The sequence below is a fragment of the Mustela erminea genome, chromosome 19 (genome assembly GCF_009829155.1).
Source record: "Mustela erminea isolate mMusErm1 chromosome 19, mMusErm1.Pri, whole genome shotgun sequence".
Classification (NCBI taxonomy): Eukaryota; Metazoa; Chordata; class Mammalia; order Carnivora; family Mustelidae; genus Mustela; species Mustela erminea.
In genome coordinates, this window is record NC_045632.1 from 35664842 (window position 1) to 35687702 (window position 22861).

Genomic DNA, 22861 nt, shown 5'->3' on the forward strand with positions numbered 1-22861 from the left:
ACATACTGTATGATTTTATTTACTTCAAATTTTAGAAATACAGACACGGCTCTCGTGATAGAAGGTAGATTGACAGTTGACTGAGAATGGGGTGGGCTGGGGTGGGGGGAGGGGCTGGACCCTTGACAACAAAAGGGATGAGGAAACTCTCGGTGGTGAGTAATAGGTTTATTATCTTAATTGTGATAACAGTTTTAGATTTACTTATCCAAATGTATACTTCAAATATATGCAGCTCATTATAATGTCAATCTTACCTCAAAAATATTGTTTAAAAACTCAAATTGTGCACCATGATTGGTGAACCTTATCATATGTAAATTTTACTACAATAAAATTGATATAAAAAGTAAAAATCACAGACATGGTTTAAAAAAAAAAAAAACCAAAGACAACTGTTTACTTTGGTCATTTAGAATTTTTACATTCTTAGGAAAAAGTCACTCATAATCCTATGGTATGGCTAGTAATATACGAGCAGGATGAGTTAGTTGTCATTTTCAGAGATTTTTCTCATTTTATCAAAAAAAGTAAATTTGTAATATCTTTCATGCATGCAAATTTCCCTACACTGTGTCTCACACCTCACCGTCTATCTGTAATAAAAACATGATTTACAAAAGATTAGGGTATTCTCATCTAATTTGTCCTAGTTTCTATTTCATATGCCACATTAGAATGTGACATATATAAGTAATGGACTCTTCTATTTTGCAAAACAATGAGTTTTAGCATTTCTTATAACTGCTGTGCGAGCCACAAGTGGCCCTATGTGAAGTACATTAAGACAAAGGCCTAATTGAGCTACGTTAATTTGCTTCCACTCTGCAGTATAATAAATGCAGATGTCTTTCCAGCATTAATTTCTATCTACTGGCAGAATTGTATTAAGTACAGCCAGCCCCATTTTAATTAAGCATCGTTACTTTGGTTGTGCCGTGTCTGTGCTTTCGGCCCATCAGAGGGAGCACTTAGTCAATTAACTATTTTATTAACCAATTGATTTTTGCTGTAGGTGCCTACCTTCTCTTACAAGTTAGACATGATCACGAGAGGTAAATAAATTGGTTCCTTTCATCTCTAAAAAGCCACAGTAAATAATGAAACGTTTCAAACAGGGTTTCTGTGAGGGGGAACCCAAACACAAAGAAAAAAAAAAATCCCTGCCATTGATCCTGGAATGTAAAAACTGACTGCTTGCAGTTGCATTGTATTTGAATAAATCATATTGTCACACTGACCTTTATTGATAAACTGTTTCCCAACTTAAAGCATCAATCCTACTGCTTAAAGGATCTTTTATTGTATAAGCCCTGCAGATCCATCAGGTAACGAAACAACGATTTGCTATCTGTGGACTTTGAGAATCAATAATATAACAAGATCCTTAGTAGCTTCGTCCCAATCCCTCCCTTCACCCTACTGTCTGTGTTTGTAATTCTGGTTATTCAATGTCCTGCTATCATTAGAGACCCAAACTGTTATTTCACTCAAGGAAAAGATAACGTATGGTGTGGCTTCTCAAGAGAGCGCACATTTTTAGGATACTAATATGTGTTTAATTTGGCCCTACAGATGCTCTGTGGCCAGCAAAGGGTTTAATTTGATAGGGATAATTTTTTCTAGACAAATAAAACGTCTCACAGATGAATCAAAAGACTTAAACGCAATTCACTGCTCCCCCTCCCCATTTGGTTTTGTGTCAGAGCAGTTTACGCAGATAGAGAAAGCTTATTTTCTTAATGTCATCATTGGGATTGAAGGTATGCTAATACATGGAAATTCCTGTTTTGGAATATGCGGTATACTTGCTATACTTGCTTACCCTAATTACATACAAAATAGAGATTCTAAAACTGAAAGGCAGAAGAAAGGTTTTCTATGTCCTCATTCTCTTAAACCAACTGTTCTTACTATCAATAATCTCCCTGTGGGAAAGGCCATTTAAGATACACATTTTGTAAGGACTCAGGACTAAGAATGAAAGCTCTACATTGGAATTCTGATGCTTTTGCTAACAAGCTATGTTATCTGAGTCAAGTACCACTACTCTGTTGAAACCAGGTTCTTCATATGTATTTTTTAAAATATTTTATACATGCCCCATCTAACTTTAGAGTTAACTTTGAGGGTCTGACAATATTAGTAATAATAATGGTCATTCTTTATTGAGCATCTGTTGTCCATCAGGATATTAGACGATTTTCTTAGGGTTCCCTAGGCTTAAATAGCAGGATGAGGATTGAAATCAAAGACTACCACACACTGTCTTATGCTTCTTCACTCTGCCAAAGCACTAGACAGATGCACAGTGGTGTTACAGCCATTATAATGATTAATAGTCATCATGAAATGTAGGACCTGACACCCAGAGGTGATGTTGCCCTTTCCTTGAATGGAAGTTACACCATGCCATTAGACAGATAATTAGAGTGAGATTTTTCAAAGGCAAATTTTTGCCACGGTCTTCATGCATGGCCTTGCTAGCTCTCCAGGAGAAGCAAAAAATAACAACGCTGATTGATTTCCCTTTGCCACTTACTTCAAGTGGTTCCCATTTTAATGCCCTTCCCAATTGTGACTTCATTGTCATTTGAAACTGCTGGTATTTCAGCATCCACACAGGCTAAACAGTCGGGCTCCTCAGCAAGTTCAAATATATGCACAGCATGGAAAAAAATACACCATCTTTTCTAAAAGCTGTTTTGGAGATTCTAATAGAAGGCCTGGCTCTTCCTTCTTTATACTCCAGTAGGCAATAATCCACCCATCCCCTCCCTTTCTGTGACCAAACTCAACTATCACAATAACACAGAGTCTAGCTGACTTAAATCACTATGCTCTTTTATTATAATCTAGCCATGAATTCCAAATCCTTTGTGAGGAAAAAAAAAAAAATCCATCTTGTAAAATACATACATGCTATGCTATGACAAAATAGAAAGGTTCCACAGAAGTTCCACAAAATGGCTCATAGAGTACAATGCTGTTATCCAGCCATGATCTGAATTCCCGAAAGCTCCACAAAATGTCCTGAGTACTATTAATGAGTGAGGTCTTGGATCTCAGAATGATGGGGATATTTGTTTATCTGACAAGTGGGTTACCTCTCTTGAAGATCCTTAAGATGACTCTGGGTCCTTTAACCATTTTCTCTTAATACTTCTTCCTCTAATGAAGTCCATAAGGCACAGTGGAACTTCATTAAGTATACACTATAAACCAGGCATTTGGCATTGAAAGAAGATCACCACATTGAGTGTAGACGTGGGCCGTTTATGTGTATTAAACTGGGTTGGTAGGCTGTATCTCACTACCCAGGGCAAAAAGGACTATCCAAAGCTGAAAGGTACATTTAGGTAAAAATAAGAAACAGCACTGTTTGGAGAAGTGGACAGGAGGATTTTGTAGTTCCCATCTGTTCTCTAGCAAGTAAAACAATGGACAGTCCAATTTATAAAGGGACTAGGTTTTAAAAACTCTTTGTCATAAAAAAAACAAAGACTTTACACTTTATTAACTACTAGCAAAAAAGCAAAAAAGGAAAAAAAGGCCAAAATAAATGTTCAAGTTAAAGAGGAGGAAAAACTAAGTGGTCTATTTTTTCCTAATAATCTATAATATTTTATGGTAGATGAAGATCGAATTATCTGTCAGAGTTTAGTTCCCTTTTTCAGTTTCTTGTGATATTCTTTGCCAGTGCTCAGAAATATGAGTTCATTATTGGCCATTGGACCATCACTAAAATACTCCTCTGTGCCCTACCTAGACTTAGAAGTGCTTAATGGCACCAAATAATTATTTCTGAACCCCAAATGAAATTCTTATTCTATCACTATAGCAGATATCAGTTAATATTTAATGGAGAGGTTTTACTGAATTAATTCATACCAATATATAAATGATTAATAACCTCTTAATGTTCCAGCAATAGTTTCAGTTTTGAAGATGAATGCCCATTATCACAGGGGATTGCCCAAAGATGTCCAGTTAATGAGACCTGAGACAAAACTGTAGAAGGCATTATAGGAGGGGAGGACATTATCAACTGAGGTCATTGCAACCTGGGATTCTTATCAAAGCATTTGTTAGGAATTATTCAACCAGAATTTGCTATATTTGCAATAGTTAGAAACAAAGCATGCAAAAGAAATGCTACCAATCAGTAGTTTCAACTTGAAGAGTTCCACCTCCCAGTGGGAGAAATAGATCCTAAAATAATGAATTTTCAGTACAACTACAGAGATAACAGAAGGTATCTGGCGTATATTTCAAAGATTTTTCCTTCCAGATAAATTTTTCTGGTTTCTTAGGTTCAGATGAATGTCAAAGGATGAGTATGAACTAGTTATATAAAGAGAGTGGGGATGGGAGGCGGTGAAACACTTTTGTCTACAACACTGTTGAAGTAAGAGTCTCAGCAGTTGGCACCCTTAGTAAGGTGATCAAAGAAACTTCAACAAAGGGACTATTTATGAGGCTAAGTATTGGGCTAAGGAAAATCAACAAGGAAAAGTTAAGCATCTTCAGGTTAAGTACAGCTGAAACCTCTTGCCACTTTTAGGTTTGAAGGGACAAAAGGAAGGAGCAGTTACCTAAAAAGACCTGTAACTGTGGCTCCAAAGAGGAGTATGGTCTTTATTAGAGAAATGAAGCCATTGCCACACCATGGCCTGGCAGGGAAGAAGCCAGGGAGGGAACTATCCTGATCTCTCCTCCAGCTCTGTGGTGTTCTAGAGTCTTCCATAGGTTGAATCCAGCACAAGATCAAAGGGGGTAGGAACCTGGGTCTCCTAAAGCAAGGGAAGAGTAAAGAGGGAAATTGGAAGAAAGAGAATAACCGATGCAGGTGTGAAGATGAAAACCATCATTGTGCGTCTCCTGTTGCTGGAATGTAAAGTGAAAGGAACAGAGTGGTGAGAATAAAAGTCAACTGTGATCGTATGACTTTTATGCTTGAGACCTTTCTGCAGAGATTTCCATCACCTTCTGAAAAAGGCTTGTAATGTGACCTGGAGACCCAGTAATGTCTGGTCTCCTCTCTGCCTCCCCAGACCTCCAGATGATCCTAGAAACTCTGATGGGGAAGGAAAATGCTTGTCTGAAGGTGAACAGAACAATTTGTCGTCTAAAAAAATAACTACTATTTGAACTAAGGCAATAAAAATTAAGATGGCAAGGAAGATAAAACTTTGAGAGGTATGATTAAATAAAATCATCGAGATTTATTTTACTGAAGTATGGGAAAGTAATAGCTAGGCAATGAAGGGGACAAACAGTTTTCTGGATTTCCCACCCCCCCACGCCCAGAGGAATAAAGCCAGGGGGAAAAAAAAAGGAAAATGTAGAGAAGAAATGGAGGGTTTGTGAATGCCCATTTGCAAATGTGTAGCAAATAACTGATACTGGAAGAGAGTAAGCATGACATGTTGATAGAGATTTGAGTTGGGATATATATTTCAGAGGCTCTCACCATCTATGTACAATGGGCACAGTCCTAGGACTTCCAGTAATTTGGAGATGGTGCAGTAGAAGAGATCATGAAAAACAGAAATGAAAGTCTCCCACTCCAAGAGGGATGAGGGAGAGTAATAATGGTAAAACTTCTGTTGGGCCTATCAGTTGGAAAGCCACTGGTGATTTTTGGAAAAAGCAGCTTCACAGGAACAGTGGGATGTGTGATCATTTAAGTTTGAGGGATGAAAAAGGGCTTGGGACATGGACACAATGAATATAGATAATTCTTCTGGTTTGGGAAACAGTAAGAGGACAGAGAATATAGGAAAGGAAGAATCAGGATCGAGGAAGAGGATCAAGAGCTCGAAGAACGAGACTTGCCTAGCTGCTGGTGAGAAGGAACAACAATGGAAGAGCAGATCTGCAGTCATGAGAAAGAGAATGCTGAAGGGATGAAGAATTCAACCCTGACTTAGCTAAGTTCTGAGTCCATTTTAAAAATTGCAGTGGAAGTTGAGATTTCTGAGTTAGGCGAGTTTGTTTTTTGTAGGTTGGATTTTGAGATTGCAATACAGATCATTCTTGAAAGATGCAAATGTTCTGTACGATTCTTTCCTTAGGCGTATAAATCCAAAAACATGTGGAAATCAATTAGAGACATATTTCTAGAACAAGTCACTTATTGTTAGTGAACAGTAGTGAACAATAGTGAACATGTCACTATTGTTACTACCAGTAGGCAGCCAGAGTATGGAAGTGACTTGTTTAAGATACAACAGGTAGTCAGTGGGAGGCAGGATCTAGAACCAACTACCATTCCTAAATGGTCACCATGATTCCCACCTATCTTTAAATTTTATTTCAAAATCAACTTAGGTTTTCCTGAACAAATCACTTCATTCTCTCTTTCTGGTACTAAGTGTTTATTCCTTTTGTCAATAGATTCTTTATCTCTTTTATTTTTTTAAGATTAAAAAAATTAATTTGAGAAAGAGTGAGAACACAAATGGGAAGAAAGGGCAGAGGGAGAAGGGGAAACAGATTCCCTGTTGAGCAGGGAGCCCAGTGTGGGGCTCGATCCCAGGACCTCAATATCGTGATCTGAGCTGAAGGCAGATGCTTAACCAACTGAGCGACCCAAGCACCCCTATTTCTTATATTTCTCCTTATAAGTTTGCTCATTGGAAATATGAAGATATTCTATCCCATTCTACTCTGGTTCTTCTGTTCATGTATAATGTCCAGTGGCTTATTATTGTGATCACATCATGGCTAAGACTATGGGCTTTGAAGTTATGCTATATGGGTTCAGATCCTGTCCCAGAGACTTTGTGGCTATATAACTTTGCACAGGATTTCACTATGCTATGCCTCAGTTTCACCATTGGAATAGTAGATCAACATATTAAATTATCATAACCATAGGGAAGTTAAAGAGTAATAAGCACAGTACAAAGCACTTTCTGTAGTAGTAATGTTCATGGTGGACTAGTAGTAAGTCTGTTACTGGCACAAGTAATTATTCAAATAATAATTTACTTAAGTAGATAATTCATTCTTATTAAATAAATAACCCCCTGTCATGCCACAAGATTCATATTCTAACTGAGTGACCAGCCAGCCAGCCAGAGTTGTAAGATGTAGTAACAAATACATACAGTTCCAAGCAAACCAAACTGGGTTTCAGTGACCGTATTAGACAAGCCTTTCTCTGGAATCGTGTAATGAAATTTATCACCTCCTGTACCCTGCTTCAACCAGGGAGAAGGAATCCATAAGCCTAGGTGAGTGACTCAGAGCTCACCACCACCTGCATACCTCTTTAAATATGATGCTCTGTGTTCATAGGGGCTCAAGATTTTTCTTAAGATTTGATATGGTTCTTGATCTTGCTGGCTAATATTACTGCTTGGGTAGCTAAAATGTGGTTATCCTCTTACCACTCTTTTCAAATAGAAATGTCTGTGTTGAGGTATAAATTCTAGGTTCACTTTTTCATAAGCCCTTATCATCTGTATCAGTGAAGATGGAATGTAAGTGCCAATGGGTATTAAACCATTTGAATGTATTTAAAAAATTAATCTCCATATCTTTTCACCAGGAAATCTATATTTGATAGGTTATTTGCTCTGACCAAAGATGAGTTTTGACTGATAGTGTATCTCCCTACATCTTGTGGTTACGTGGGGTGAGGTTTCTGCTGGATAAACTGTCAACTCAAAATGGGAAACATTACAGTACACTTTGCTGCTTGGGACTGGAGTTTGAACATTATATACCCTGTTTTCTGAAAAGGATAAACTGTGCTTTATATCTGATTTTTCAAAGGTTTCACAGATTATGTCTAGGTCAAAAGTAACGTATGTTCTATTATTTAAAATATTTTCTGAAATAGTGTCTGTGTAGAAAATTGCCATGAAGATAGCTGAAAAGATTAGGGACAGAGAGAGCTCTAGAGGACTTTATTTAGGACAAAATGTAAAATTTTTAGAAGAGAAAATGCAATACATTCTTTTCCAAAATGTATTTTTCAAAGCATGAATTTCTTCAGAATATGGGCAGGGGCAATCCATGTGTCAAATAAGTTTGGGACACATGATATACTAAATATTCTTAAATGCACATATAAGGTGAACTATTATTACTATTGCTGTTTTCAATCATTGCTCAAACACACTTATCTAAGTATTTTTTTTTTTAAAGAAGCACTGATTGATATCCATGGATCAATCTAGAGTTCTGTTGAACACATTTGTCAATTGCTTAGATTGAGATAGTCCTTAGTTTGTGGAGAGTAGACGGTGAGAAGCCACTGCCTCAGATTTTCAAAACATTTTCCAATAGAGTTTTGTAGGAAACCTTTCCATAATAAATTTCCTACAGTGATTTCCATTCAGTTTAGTACCAAATATGAGTCCTCCATCAGTAAGAACTCTGGAAAAGAAGATTAAGACACCTACTCCCAGGGCGCCTGGGTGGCTCAGTGCATTAAGCATCTGCCTTCAGCTCAGGTCATGATCTCTAGGTCCTGAGATTGAGCTGCATATCGGGCTTCCTGCTCAGCAGAGTCTGCTTCTCCCTCTCTCTCTGACCGTCCTCCCTGCTTGTTCTCTCTCTATCTGTCTCAAATACAAATATATATATATATATATATATGTGCGTGTGTGTGTGTATGTGTACGTGTGTATACACATATATGTGTGTATATATATGTACATATATATACATGCATATATATGTGTGCATATATGCACACACACCCACATATTCCCTCCAAACTAAAGATTGTTAACATTTAGTTTAGGATTAATTTACATTATATATTATAAAACACATTATTGTAGTTATAGTTATTCGCTCTAACATTTTAAATTTGAGGTATCTTTTTGACTAAGAGATAAATGTGTAGAATTAAAGCAAAATTAACTAGTGATTATGGGAGTACCTCTTACAAGTTCTATTTTGGCAGGAAAAAAGGGCTTAGAATCATGGAGACAGTGGCAGCTCTTATGAGATGGAGGGCAAACCTTCAGGGAGCAGAGACTAAAGATTTAGTGAAACTCAATGGTCTCAGCTGGTTTTGGATGGCGGGCCCATAAGTACATTATCGCACTGCTCTGATCTGTTTCTCAGTTTCTCTGAAGCAGAGGCATTACTGCTTATCTTGGAACGTTGTCGGGAAGAGTAAATAAAATTAGAAAGTGTAGGTAGAGTGCTGGCACATGTGACTACTCTTCAGACATTGGTTCCCTATTATTTTTCTTTCTACAGCAGTGGTTTTTCAACTGGAGATGGACTTGCTCCCCCAGAGGGTGCTTGGTAATATCAGGAGACGTTTTTGGTTGTCACAGCTGGGGAGAGTGCTCTTGGTATTTGGTGGCTAGAGGCTAGGGATACTGCATGCTATGTGTGCAGGACAGTTGCTACAACAAATAATGGCCCAGTTCAAAACATCAGGAGCACTGAGATGAAGGAGACCCGCTGTGCAGCATAGTCATGGAGCACTGCGTCCACTGCTATTATACTTAGCTGTTCCAGCACCAGATCAGAGCAAGTAGATGCATGTCTGGAGGTAAAAAAGTAACATTTTGGAGATGAGAAGCATTCAGGATCATGTAAGTCTAAACTGTGAATACTGTACTCACTGTTATCTTACAAAGTTAGCAGTAATGAATATATGGTGTTTACTTATGAACCAAAGTTGGTGACCCAAAAAAAAAAAAAAAAAAAAAAAAGGAAGAGTCTGGGAAATGCTCCAGTAGGCCCAGAAAAGTAAAAATGTTGAGCCGTCTTTTCTTCTTTTTGAACTCTAAACAGGTCTATTTCCCTATGGGATTGAGGAATCCAGCAACCAGTTTCAAGTTCAAGATCTGTGATATTATATATCTAAGCTATGCTTTTTTCTTATGGGAAAATCAGATGCTAAGACTCCACGCTGTGGAACTTTGGGGGCATTTTAGTATATAACTCAGATATGTTCAAAATATAAGACACCTTGAGATGCCATGATCTCTACCAGAAAACAGTGATTCGGAGTATTAACAAAAGAAGAGACAGATCGGGCTGTGCTCCTTCTCCTCTGTGATGTGTGGCCACATTTCTATGTCAGAGATCCTTCCAGAGGCTTATTATGCTCCACTGTCTCCCCTCTACCTGTGGGGCAGGTGTCCCTGCAGGCCGGGAGTGGAGCAGAGCTGCCTTCCTGCACCACCATGCCCTGGTTGGTCTCCCAGCAATTCCATCACCCACATAGCTCTCTATTTAATTCCCTGTGCTTTAAACATCAGCTTTAGTGGTCTTTATTTTCCTAGTTGGGCTCTGAACAATAAAGTGTTGTATAGGCAGTAAAACAGAGTAAGATGGGTTTTTTTTTTAACCAAAAAGGAATGGAATAAGTCTTCTTGAAGGACATGAAGCCTGAATTCAAGATCCTGATAATAGTTCTTATTTATTCATTTTAGGATGTTTCAGGTACCATGCTACATGTTTGTGATGGTTAATTTTGTGTGTCAAAATGAGTAGGCTGTGAGGTGCCCAGACATCTGGTCAGATATTATTCTGGGTGTGTCTCTAAGGATGTTTCTGGATGAGATTAACATTTGAATCAATAGACTGAATAAAGCAGATTGCCCTCCTTAATGTGGGTGGGCCTCATCCAATCAGCTGTAGATATGAATAGAACAAAAAGGCTGAGTAAGAGAGAACTGCCCCCTCTTTTTTCCCTGCCCTTTGACATGAATTAAATTATCAGGTTTCCTAGGTCTTTAGCTTGCCTCCTGTAGATCCTGGGACTTGCTAGCTTCTGTAATCACACAAACCAATTCCTTATCATTTATATTTCTATCTCTATCCCTGTCCTCATCCATCGATATCCATTTGTCATTTCTGTGGAAAAGATGACTACACTGTTCTTTACACCTTTTGTTATTTGATTTTCATAAATCATCCTCCAAAGTGGTATTTTTATCCCAATTTACAGATTAAAAAAATGAGGCTTCAGAAAGATAAGACACTTACCAAGGTCAGGGTGTAACAACATGCATACATATTTCCCTGGCTTCCAATAATGTGTTCTTTACACCTGGCATATAGGGTGAGTCATGTTTGCTGGGAAACACCCATCAGGATTTGCTTTTACATCAGTGTGCGCGCTCTCTCATTCTTTCCCTCTTTCCCTTTTCTTCTCTGCCATGGCTGGTTTAGGGTGTGACTCACTGAGTACTTGTTGAAGAGCATGCTTAGGAAAGCCAAGTGTGATCACCTAAGATGTTCACAGTTAATTTTACTTTAATTGCCCTACGCTTGGAAATACAAGCATGACTGTAGCCTGCCAGAGGTATTGGAGTCCGCAAGTGTCTGTTGGGGAATGAACCTGGTTCCCAACGATGACACATCAGGAGTCTCGGAATCAAAACTATTGTTGGTTTCTTAACCGTTAGTGTTCATTTTTGACACTCATTTTGAAGTGATCTTTGGAAACAAGATTTTTATATTCTTTTACAAAACTCATCATGCGCTTATCTTATTTCACAAACACTTATTGAACACCCATTGTTTTTAAAGCAAAGCATGCATTGTATTAATTCCATAGAGTTAGAAGTTTTGAGACACAAGGGTTCCATAATCCAGATCTCACTAAGGTACATTCAGTGACTTTGACATCCCCCCAATTCCCTTTGGCCATCCAATTAAATAGGTCAGCTGCTAAAGTTTGATCAGACATTAAAAGATTCTGTTCCTTTTCAAGGCCTTATCAAAGATTTAGTATGTCTTTCTAAATGAACTAGGGGGCCATCCTTTGAAGCATTTGCTCAAAGACGAAGTGTCACCTGTAGAACAGTGGAAGGAAATGGTAATGTGAAGATTTAAAAAACGTAGGGTCCAAGGGAAATAAAAATGTAGCAATGGCACAAGAACTTTGCATGGTTCAGAAATACAGAAAATATAGGTAGATGCTATCTGTAGAGTAAATAAAAATAAGAACACTAAGCATAACAGAGAGTAATTACTCTATGCCCAGCACTATGCTGCCTTATTCTTTGTTGTATTTATGTTTGTTTACTTTTTACTGTCTAAATAAAATAACTTTCCCAGTTTCTTCTGAACCATAGTTTGTGGATAAAGGAAAGGCTTGAATTACCTCTATATTCTATCTCCTAATGTAATAATATATAACCTACATGAAATTTAATTTTTAATTCATTCACTCAGTTAAAACAAAACAAAACAAAATTTACAAAGTCTTTATGTTGGAGACAAATATATTGACATCAGACCTCCTTGTTAGAAATGCGTGATTTTACGTCCCATTCCAGACCTGCTGGAATCAGAATCTGAATTACAACAGTCTTTAGGTGAGTCAAATGCACATTAAGTTTGAGAAGTGCTAAAACCAACTAATTCAGATGTTTTTAAGTATTGTTGGCAGCTTGCTGGCAATCAAAAACAAATGGAAAAAAAAAACCCCACTTGTCTTGAAAAAGTTAATTCCTTGGAAGAACCAGATCAATGGGAAAGCAGTTAAAATTTATAAATGCCCCCCCCCCATGTTGATTACAAAATCTGGGTAATGCAGGTAGCAGAGCAAACTGTTATTGTTCTGTAATTATTGGTCCCACTGAGAAAAGAGCAGCTATTTATTTGTTTATTTTTAGTTTTCCTTTACAAGTTGGCCAGCTTTATTTATTTTCTGATGTAAACACCATCAGCAATCAGTTGCAAGAACAGAAAGATTATTTGTCTCCTTAAGTGTGCTTTTCTTTCATTATCATGATTCCTTACGAGCAGAATTAGCATGGTAACCCTAGAGCTGGGCGTTCTCATGTTTCGACTTCTAAATGGAGAGCGGTCACAATCAAATTCCTGCCCTCCTAAAAGCTTTACTGTTAGGCATAAGTGTCTTGTTTGGCAGTACATGGATGGTGTGCCTGCTGCTGTTTAGTCCTTTAATTGTAAGCAATTTTCCATTGTGGGAATAACTAATTGGACCAATGCTTAAATTAATCTGAGGGTGCCATTTTTGATCAAAAATTTCTGGCTGTTGTAAACAAGACAGTGTGGCATTCGTACAAGAATAAAACAAACAAACAAACAAACAGAAATAGAAAAAAATGAGAGAGTGTAAAAACAGACTTATTTACCTGTGGTCAACTCATTTGCAAAAAAAGACTCTATTGTGTATGTGTAATAAACGGAGCCATATGTTACACTCAAAGATCTATTAGGCCGATTAGATCTTGGATACTAATCAATTATATCCATTCAAGATTAAATATGTGTAATGAGAAGGAGAGTAGCCCCTTGATCCAGTGAAAAAGTTCTAGAGGTATCTGGAGGAAATAGTGCTTTAATAATGTTTTGTTTACCTTAAAGAAGTTCTATAGTGGGCCACGATCCCTCAGAACTTAACAGTATGTTGGAGGTTAGTCCTTAACTTGCCACTCTTCTGTTTTCACCTTGCATTTTTAATTTACTGTTTGCTCACTGCAGTCAAGTTGTGTGGGTCTATATCTATATAGATGTATATTACATATTATATATATAGTTTAGTTAAACAGTATATGAGGAAGGATGAGAAAATATTACAATTTTAAGCAACTCTCTAACTAAGTTGCTTTAATTTCCTCTTCTGAATCAATTAATTCTGCTCTAAATACTGCAATTTTATTCTCCAAGCATGCACATTCCCACAACTGCAAACAGTTTGGTCTCAATTAATGTAACAATCACAACCCACTCTGACTAGAATATCAAGGTATTGGGGGGAAAGGTGTCTAAACTTTAATAATCTAGATAATTGCTTCAACTTTCCACTTTGCTGGTGAATCTAGCCATAATTAACCAATTAAATCACATCAGCAGTTACTTTTTCCCTAAGCACAGAATTTAGAGGGATAAAAGAGAAAGAGAGATAGAGACGAGAAAAATCTATCTAAACATAAATGTCATTCCATTATAGAACCTTATTAAACACATTTAAATGTTTTAATTTCTAGCACTGTGTTGTTCATAATGAACTCTGCAGGGATTGAAAATGAATTTTTTATTCTGAGATTTTTGTCCCCTTTGAATTGCAAAGAGCATTCCTCTTGAATTTCCACTAGATATAATGAAACATATTTTAATATCACATCAGGGTAGACCCCTGGGGAGACAACTGTCAAAAATCCATGGTATCTTTAAATCACTTTAATTACATTTTGCTCAATGCAAAGTAATGAGTAAGAAACTGTTTGTTTAACTTTATTGATGCTGTAGCATTTTCCATACAGTTATGTTATGTAGCATACATGTAGGGTCAAGTAGTTCACTTAGCATGTGGTTCAGGGTGAATGGAGATACAGAGTAAGAGATGCATTTGAAAAAAAAGGTTCAGACCAGAATACAAAGATTCTGAAAGGCCATGTATAAAATTTTTAGCATTCAGGAATTAATATGGCACCAAATAATGAAATAACTAAAGTTAATTTTACTCATCAATGCCTCATAACATGTAACTCTTATAAGTTACACATTTGTATACAACATTCCAATTAATCTTTCCAACAGATCTTTCAGTCAGGTACTATTGTTATAATCATCATCTTACAGATATAGAGACCGAAGTTCAGAGTGTGTAAGGTCGCACGACGAGTTAAAGTCAAATTCATAGAGTCAGACATTGGTATTTTAAATACTTAGCAAATGATAAAACTTGAATTTGCACTAAGATGTTCTAAAGTCTCTGCCCACTAGACAGAGGAGGGGAGCCCAAAGATATTTGTTTGTGGTCTAAATTAATGGTGACACTTACAAAAAGGGAAAAAAAAATGTGACTATGTGAGGTGATAAATTGATTGTTAATCATTTCTCAATGTATACGTATAGTACATCACATTGTAACACCCTAAATACATACAATTTTCATTTTACCTTAATAAACCTTGAAAAAATAGTAGTAGAAGTGGCAGTTGTAGAGGTGGCTATTGGGAGTAAAAGATAATTACTTGAGTGTCTGGAATTCTGAAGGACTAGATGACCTAGTCTCACCAGAGACCAGTTCTGGGATGGATTTGGGTCAAGGCTTGAAGGCTTGTGAAATGCAGAAAGACTTTGATGACCAGGATTAGCGGACTTCCACTCTATCACTGTGTCGTCTAGGAATGGGAGCAATTCAGCCAGGTATCTCGCACTATGAAGTAGACCTTACCGCTTTGCCTTTCAAAAATCTACATGGTCACCTTAGGACACTTGCTACTTCTATTTTAGAGACAGTTTGTTAATCTGCCTGTCACCATGATATCCTCTATCTCCAATATCATTTCAGGAACTCATAGATAACATACTCCACAAATTTTTTTTTTTAAAGATTTTATTTGTTTATTTGACAGACAGAGATCACAAGTAGACAGAGAGGCAGGCAGAGAGAGAGGGAAGCAGGCTCCCTGCTGAGCAGAGAGCCCGATGCGGGACTTGATCCCAGGACCCTGAGATCATGACCCGAGCCGAAGACAGCGGCTTAACCCACTGAGCCACCCAGGTGCCCACATACTCCACAAATCTTGTCAAATGTTTATCTCACATTGATTGGAGATGATCAGGTGATTTTTGTCCATTATTCCAATAGTATGGTATTGTACCATTAATTAAAATTTGGATGTCAAATCCATCTTGAATTTCTGGGATGAGTCTCATTTAGTCATAGCATATCATTTTTAAATGTTGCTGAATTCAGTTTGTGATTATTAAGGATTTTTGTGTTTACATTCACAAGGAATATTGATTTTCTTTTGATGTCTTTGTTAGTGAAAGCTAAAATTAATTGCATATAATGACTTGGAAATGTTCTTTTCAGGTTTCTGAAAGAATTTGTGAAGGATTATTTTCTTCTTTACATATTTGATAGAATTCAGCAGTGAAACTTTCTGTGCTTTTTTTTGTGGGGATATTTTTAAGTCAAATTCATTTTATTTACATGTTATTTTTCCTATTCAAGCTGTTTATTCCTTCTTGAGACAGTTTTGGTAATTTGTGTTTTTCTAGGAATTTATTCATCTTATTTGAGTTGTCTAAGTTGTTGAAATAAAGTTGTTTATAATATTCCCTTATAATTTTTAAATTTCTTCAGGGTAAGTAATGATCCCTTTTTTCATTTCTAATTTGGTAATTTCAGTCTTCTCTCATATTTTCTTGGTTAGTTTGCATAACAATATGTTAATTGGTCTTTTAAAATGAGTCTTTGTTTTTATTCATTTTATCTATTGTCTTTATATGTTTTATTTCATTGATTACCACTATGATCTTTATTATCTCATTTCTTCTGCTTTCGACTTTTCTTTTGTTTTTCTGGTTTCTTTAGGGATTCGATACCTTTTTTCTCTTCTTACATATGTATTAAATCTACAGAACATTTTGTTCTGTGATAAGTCTTTTTTTAAAAAATTTTTTTAAGATTTTCTCTATTTGATTCTGATGGATCTAGGTATGGATCCTTTTTTTTTTTTTTTTTAAAGATTTTATTTATTTATTTGACAGACAGAGATCACAAGTAGGCAGAGAGGCAGGCAGAGAGAGAGAGGAGGAAGCAGGCTCTCCGTGGCGCAGACAGCCCGATGCGGGGCTTGATCCCGGGACCCTGGGATCATGACCTGAGCCCAAGGCAGAGGCTTTAACCCACTGAGCCACCCAGGTGCCCCGGTATGGATCTTTTTTAATATTTTTCTTTCTTGGGGCTCACTGAATGTCTCAGACCTATAGATTAAGGCTATTGAATTTTCAACTTCAGAATTAGCATTGTTTAGAATATTTTATTTATTTATGAGCAAGAGAAAGAGGAGGGACAGAGGGAGAAGGAGAGAGGAAATCTCAAGCAGACTCCTCACTGAACACGGGAGCTGGGCATAGGGCTCGATCTCATGATCTTGAAGTCATGACCTGAGCCAAAACCAAGAGTTGGATGTTTAACTGACTGAGCCATCCAGGCATCCCCAGAATTTATGTTTTGAAATGATTTTAACTCTTTATTGAGATTCTTTATTCCTGAGTTATTGTTATTTTATTTTCCTTTAATTATTTAAACATAATATTATTTAGGTTGAACATATTTAATACTTTCTTTGAAGTTTTTGCTAAGTCCAACATCTGAGAACAGAGACTGTTTTATTGAATATTTTATTTTTTTCTAAATACAGGTCACACTTTCTTGTCTCTTTGCATATCTCATATTATTTTGCTGAAAATGAACATTTTGGATAAAGCAAAAACTCTGGCTTCTTTTTTCCCTTTGAGATTTGTTGCTGTTTGTTTAGTGACTTGCCTGAACTATATCTGTGAAGTCTGTCTTTCCTGTAATGTGTGGCCACTGACATCTTTGCTGTTTTTTTCTCTTGCTTTTATTTTAAAGTTTGACTTCCTTGGGGTTGCCTTATGTCTGCTTAGCTTAGTGATAAGTCAAAGACTGGCCAAATGTTGTGCTCAAAGACTGAACCAGAAAGGCTTTTACTCTCTGATGATGGATTTGTGAGTGGGCTCAAGAGTACATTCAAACATCAGCCCATATTTAACTCTGGCTTGACTTTTACTTTCTCCTGGGCTTTATTTCATTTCCTTTGTGTGTGCAACCAGGTTCCATTAGCCAGAGATGCATATGTGGGTTGGACTCTCTCCATCTCTGCTATACATGTGTGCATCAACCTGGAATGTTTGACAAGCTTCTCAAGCCCCTTTTAGCTACCTTGTCTTACTCTCCTGATGACTCATTGCTTATCTCATAGAAGACTACCTTCCATCCCTCCCTTCCTTCTTTCTTTCCTCATTTTCACTGTTGTTTTCTTTGCCTTTGGAGACGTATCTTGAAAGAAGTTGCTGTGGCCTATGTCAAAGAGGTTATTGCCTACATTCTTCTCTAGGATTTTGATGAATTCCTGTCTCATGTTGAGGTCTTTCATCCATTTCAAGTTTATCTTTGTGTATGGTGTAAGAAAGTGGTCGAGTTTCATTTTTCTATACATAGCTGTCCAGTTTTCCCAGCACCATTTATTGAAGAGACTGTCTTTTTTCCACTGGTATTTTTTCCTGCTTTGTCAAAGATTATTTGACCATCGAGTTGAGGGTTCATATCTGGGCTCTCTACTCTGTTCCATAGATCTCTGTGTCTGTTTTTGTGCCAGTATCATGCTGTCTTGGTGATCACAGTTTTGTAGTAAAGCTTGAAATCAGGCAACATGATGCCTCCAGCTTTGTTTTTCTTTTTCAACATATCCTTAGCAATTCAGGGTCTTTTCTGGTTCCATACAAATTATAGGATTGTTTGTTACAGCACTTTGAAAAATACCAGTGGAATTTTGATCAGGATGGCATTGAAAGTATAGATTGCTCTGGGCAGTATAGACATTTTAACAATGTTTGTTCTTCTGATCCATGAGCATGAAATGTTTTTCCATCTTTTTTTGTGTCTTCTTCAGTTTCTTTGATGAGTGTTCTGTAGTTCCTCGAGTACCTCTTTGGTTATGTTTATTCCCAGGTATCTTATGGCTCTTGGTGCTAGAGTAAATAGAATCGATTCTCTAATTGCCCTTTCTATAGTTTCATTGTTAATATATAAGAAACTAACTGATTTCTGTGCATTGATTTTGTATCAAACTCTATAATTTCTGTTTGGTCCACATTAGAGCCAGGACTTAAACCCTGGTCTTTCTTTCTCATCATGTTAGTCTTTAGTATGAATGTGGCCTCTATAGACAGTGAATATTTTGTAGCTGAGATAATTTAGGCAGTTTAGATATGCCTCATGGTTGTACAGCTTTCCTCTTATAGAAGGGAGGAGGTGAAGGATTAGGTCTTTGGTCTGTTTACCTTGGCATCAATTGGATCCATGTCTTACGTTATATGTTTTACGCATTCATTTACTTTTTAAATTATATTTAATCACATGGTAGCATGACTAATAAATCTGAGCACCACTGTCTTAGTTCAAAGCAGGCTCTATAGGGCCTCTGGTAGCCCAGGGATACTATGTGGTACCTTGGATAGACTGGGAGTCAGCCTCATTCTGTCCATGATTGGGCAGAAAACATACCATGACTTAACTTCTAAGCCAGGGAGTGAATGGTGGACACAATTGTTGTCAAGGTGATTGCTGATTGACTGACCTGGTGCCACTTTTCTCATTGGTCTTAACTTCAAATCATCCTTCTGCTTAATATAATCTGAAAAATCTCAATAGATTGTATCTATTGTAAGCAAATTCTGCCTATAAAGTCTAGATGGTACTCAGGTACAAGTATGTACCATGACCACTCCCCACAACATTAGGCATTTCTACCTTCTAATGCTGTTTGGCACACATCATTTTATTGTACCTTTACAATAGATTTTATTGCGCTACCTTTGGTTTGAATACAGGTGTGCCTATCCAAATGGGGGAAAAGCCATTCTTCTTTGTAATTCATTAAACAAGCATCATTGTCCAGTACCTGAGCACTTACCCACCAGGGGAAGAGAAATAAGAATACACAGGAAGTGTTAGATAGGGCTGGGGATATGTATCCATAGATGTTTCAACACTAGAGACCCAGGAACAGCAGGCTGTTCTCCAGAATGTCTTTATTCTTCATACACTGTTTAAATTTCACACCTTTTCAGTCTGTTTCTTGTTTTTATCAGGAAAGGAGGATAGTAATATATTTATCTAACCCATGTCAGTTCCAGTAAAGAATTCAGAGTCATCTGGGAAATATGTATACACTAGTAATTTACTTGAAAGCTCTGACTCTCCTCCCACTAAAATGTCTTCCCCAAATATCCATTCAGTTTATTCTTCAATTTCCACAGCTCCCTCTCCTGTTTGATACTAAGGCCACTGGTACTGAGAAAACACTCAAATCAAGCAAATAACACCCACCCACCTTTCACTCCATCTTTTAGCTAGTTAAATGGCTGTATATTTCCATCTTTCACATCCTAAGATATAATTAAATACACATTTTAAACTGGCAGTTTTAAATTTTATAGAACAAAAGCCTGAAGCAGGTTCAACTTTGCAGAGGGGGGAAAAAAATCAAATGCTCAAGAATAATGTTGACAAATTTCTGAAACAAGGCTTGTCAGCAGGATGAAGTTGCTAATACAAACCATTTTGGACTGAATGGTTTATATCTGTTTATAATAACTTGGATTTGTCTCCTGTTAAAATGTCACAAGGATAAAGGAATAGATTCTAACAGCTGTGACAGGATTATCATTGCTAAGAAACTCCGATATGGTGGATTCATGTGTCAGAGACATCTACTTCACTGTCTTTCATTCAGAGTAATCCAAATATTCTCCACACTCATGAAGACTAACAATGAGACACAGATAAAAGTCCATGATTCTGACATCTATCCCCTAAGTTTCTTGTTAAATGAGATGGTTGGCACCAAGAGTCTCTAATATTTTCCTGAGAAAGTTAGTGGAGGGACTCAGGATGAGACCACCATTCTTTTAACTTCAGCACAGTTATTCCACAAGTTGGGTGGAATTAATGACAAACTCTAGCAGGAATCTACCAACAAGTGTGATATTTTTTAAATGCAACATAGAAAAACGGAAGTGAGAAAAAAGAAAAAGAGAAAACAGGAAAGTAGGAAATATTGGGTGGTCACAAGAAATTAACACAGGGGAACAAATGAGAAAATGACCCAAGACATTCTAAGAAATTAACATGACATCACCTTTATCTAGGAACCTGTTTATTTCTGGTAAGTGTAATAGGGAATTGCATGTAACTGAGCCTTATAACGTCATTCATTTCTTCATTTGTCCATTCATTTGTTCATTTAATAAATATATGCTAGCCACTGGAATTAACACTAGCAATGAAAAGATAAATAAACCACGAGCTCTACCTTTAAACAGATCATTTTTTAGCATATAGTCTATGTGCATCCAACACCATATGGCAAGTGTTGTAGCAGAAGTGGATTTAAGAAACAGCACTGGTCAAAAAAAGAAGAGATGAACCCTGCATGGGAGGGTCTGAGAATAAATCACAGGAGGAGAAATCAGAGCCACATTTTGAAAAACAAACAAGAATTTAGCAGGTGGATGAAGCACAGCTAGCCTCTCAGGTAGATTAGTTTGAGCAAAGGCGTGGGGGCTTCCGGATTCCATAGCAGTCCCAGGGATGAGATCTGATTGGTCCAGCTCAGTTCACCTGACCTTCCCTGAGCCAATCCTGTGTCTGTTCAAAGGAATTCTCTGATTAGACCAGCCTATAATATTAGAGGTAAGACGACAGTGATGCTACAGCGATGGCCCTTACATTTATTCATAGAGACTTAGCTGTGAAGATTATATAAGGTGGTCTCTGGTAAGCAATTGGTACAAAGACTGTTAAGAACTGACGTTTGTTGTGATTGTAGTTGTGATGATTATTGATGTTATTACTATTTTTTAAAATATTTTATTTATTTATTTGATGGAGAGAGAGAGAGATCGCAAGTAGGCAGAGAGGCAGGCAGAGAGAGAGGGGAAGGCAGGCTTCCCGTGGAGTAGAAAACCCGATGCAGGGCTGGATCCCAGGACCCTGAGATCATGACCTGGCCCTAAGGCAGAGCCACCCAGGCACCCCTGATGTCATTCCTATTTTAATAAAAAAGGCAGACATGTAGAAATCCAGCATCATTGCTGACCCTCACTAAATATCTCTTTGGGAACCTAAGAAGAACATAGAAGAAAGAAGGAAAGCAAGAGTTGTACATGGGGCAGTGTATCCTTTGGGAAGCTTTCCCAGGATTTGCTTTCCCTAGTCTGGATTGGGTTGGCTCCCTTTTACTCTATACATAGTTCCGCATGATCCCATCACATTGTAATAGAAACATCTGTCCCATTAAACTGTGGGCTTCTCTAGGGAAGAAGTGTATCTTACTCATCATTTTAATTCAAATCCTCGGGAGATTGTAGGTACTAAGCATGCCTGTTCAAATAACTTATGAATAGGCAGATCAGAGAACACTCCATGGTGGAGATTATATCTGAGCTGGTTCTCAAAGGGTAGAGAGGACTTTTGAAGTGCAGAAATAGGAAAAAATTACATCAAGGACAGGAGAATCCTCAAAATAAGCTTGGAGATGGAGAAGCGTCCAACATGCTTGAATATGTCAGTTAATTAGATTCAGTGTTTGTGAGCAGTGAGTGAAGACCACATAGGAATGAGAAGGTAGACTTTAAGACAGATTGCAAGGGACTTTGAATGCTGGGCTGAAGAGATCAGACTTTGTAGTCTGTGAAATCGAAAGACTGAGAAGTTTTCATCTGGGGATAGGTATGGCCAGGATTCCTCTCTCTCTCTCTCTCTCTCTCTCTCACACACACACACACACACACACAGTACAAAGCATGTATTTAGGCTGTAGTTATTAAGGAGAATATGGGTTACATGGATTTAAGATGTAAAGTTCTCTGTTCCTAAGGAGTTTATGACTTAGCAATAGATGGATTTACCAAGAACCCAAAGAAGGGTAATTATCACTTTATTTGCACTGACCTTTCCCCCCTAAATAAATACATTGCTGTCTAAATATTATATTTTAAAAACAGAATCTTCCACTTGATTTGGTTAAATGGGAACTCTACAAACATCACTGGGGTTGAGAAACAGAAAGGTGTCATTGTCCTGCTGAGAATGCACTAATAATGAATAAAATGATGGACAAAGCTAGAAGTCACAGGATTTTGAGTCCTAGGTTCTAGTTCTTCTCAAGGACAATTCTCTCATCTCTCTGCATTTTGACTATATGAGCAAACCAATATTCCTTTTGCTTAAGCAAGTTTGAGCTAATTGTCCTGTCACTAGCAATTCAGAGAACTTGGTAGTTACTATTATTTAAATTATCACTTTATAGATGTGAAATTTGAAGCACATGGAGCTTAAGGAACTCGCCCA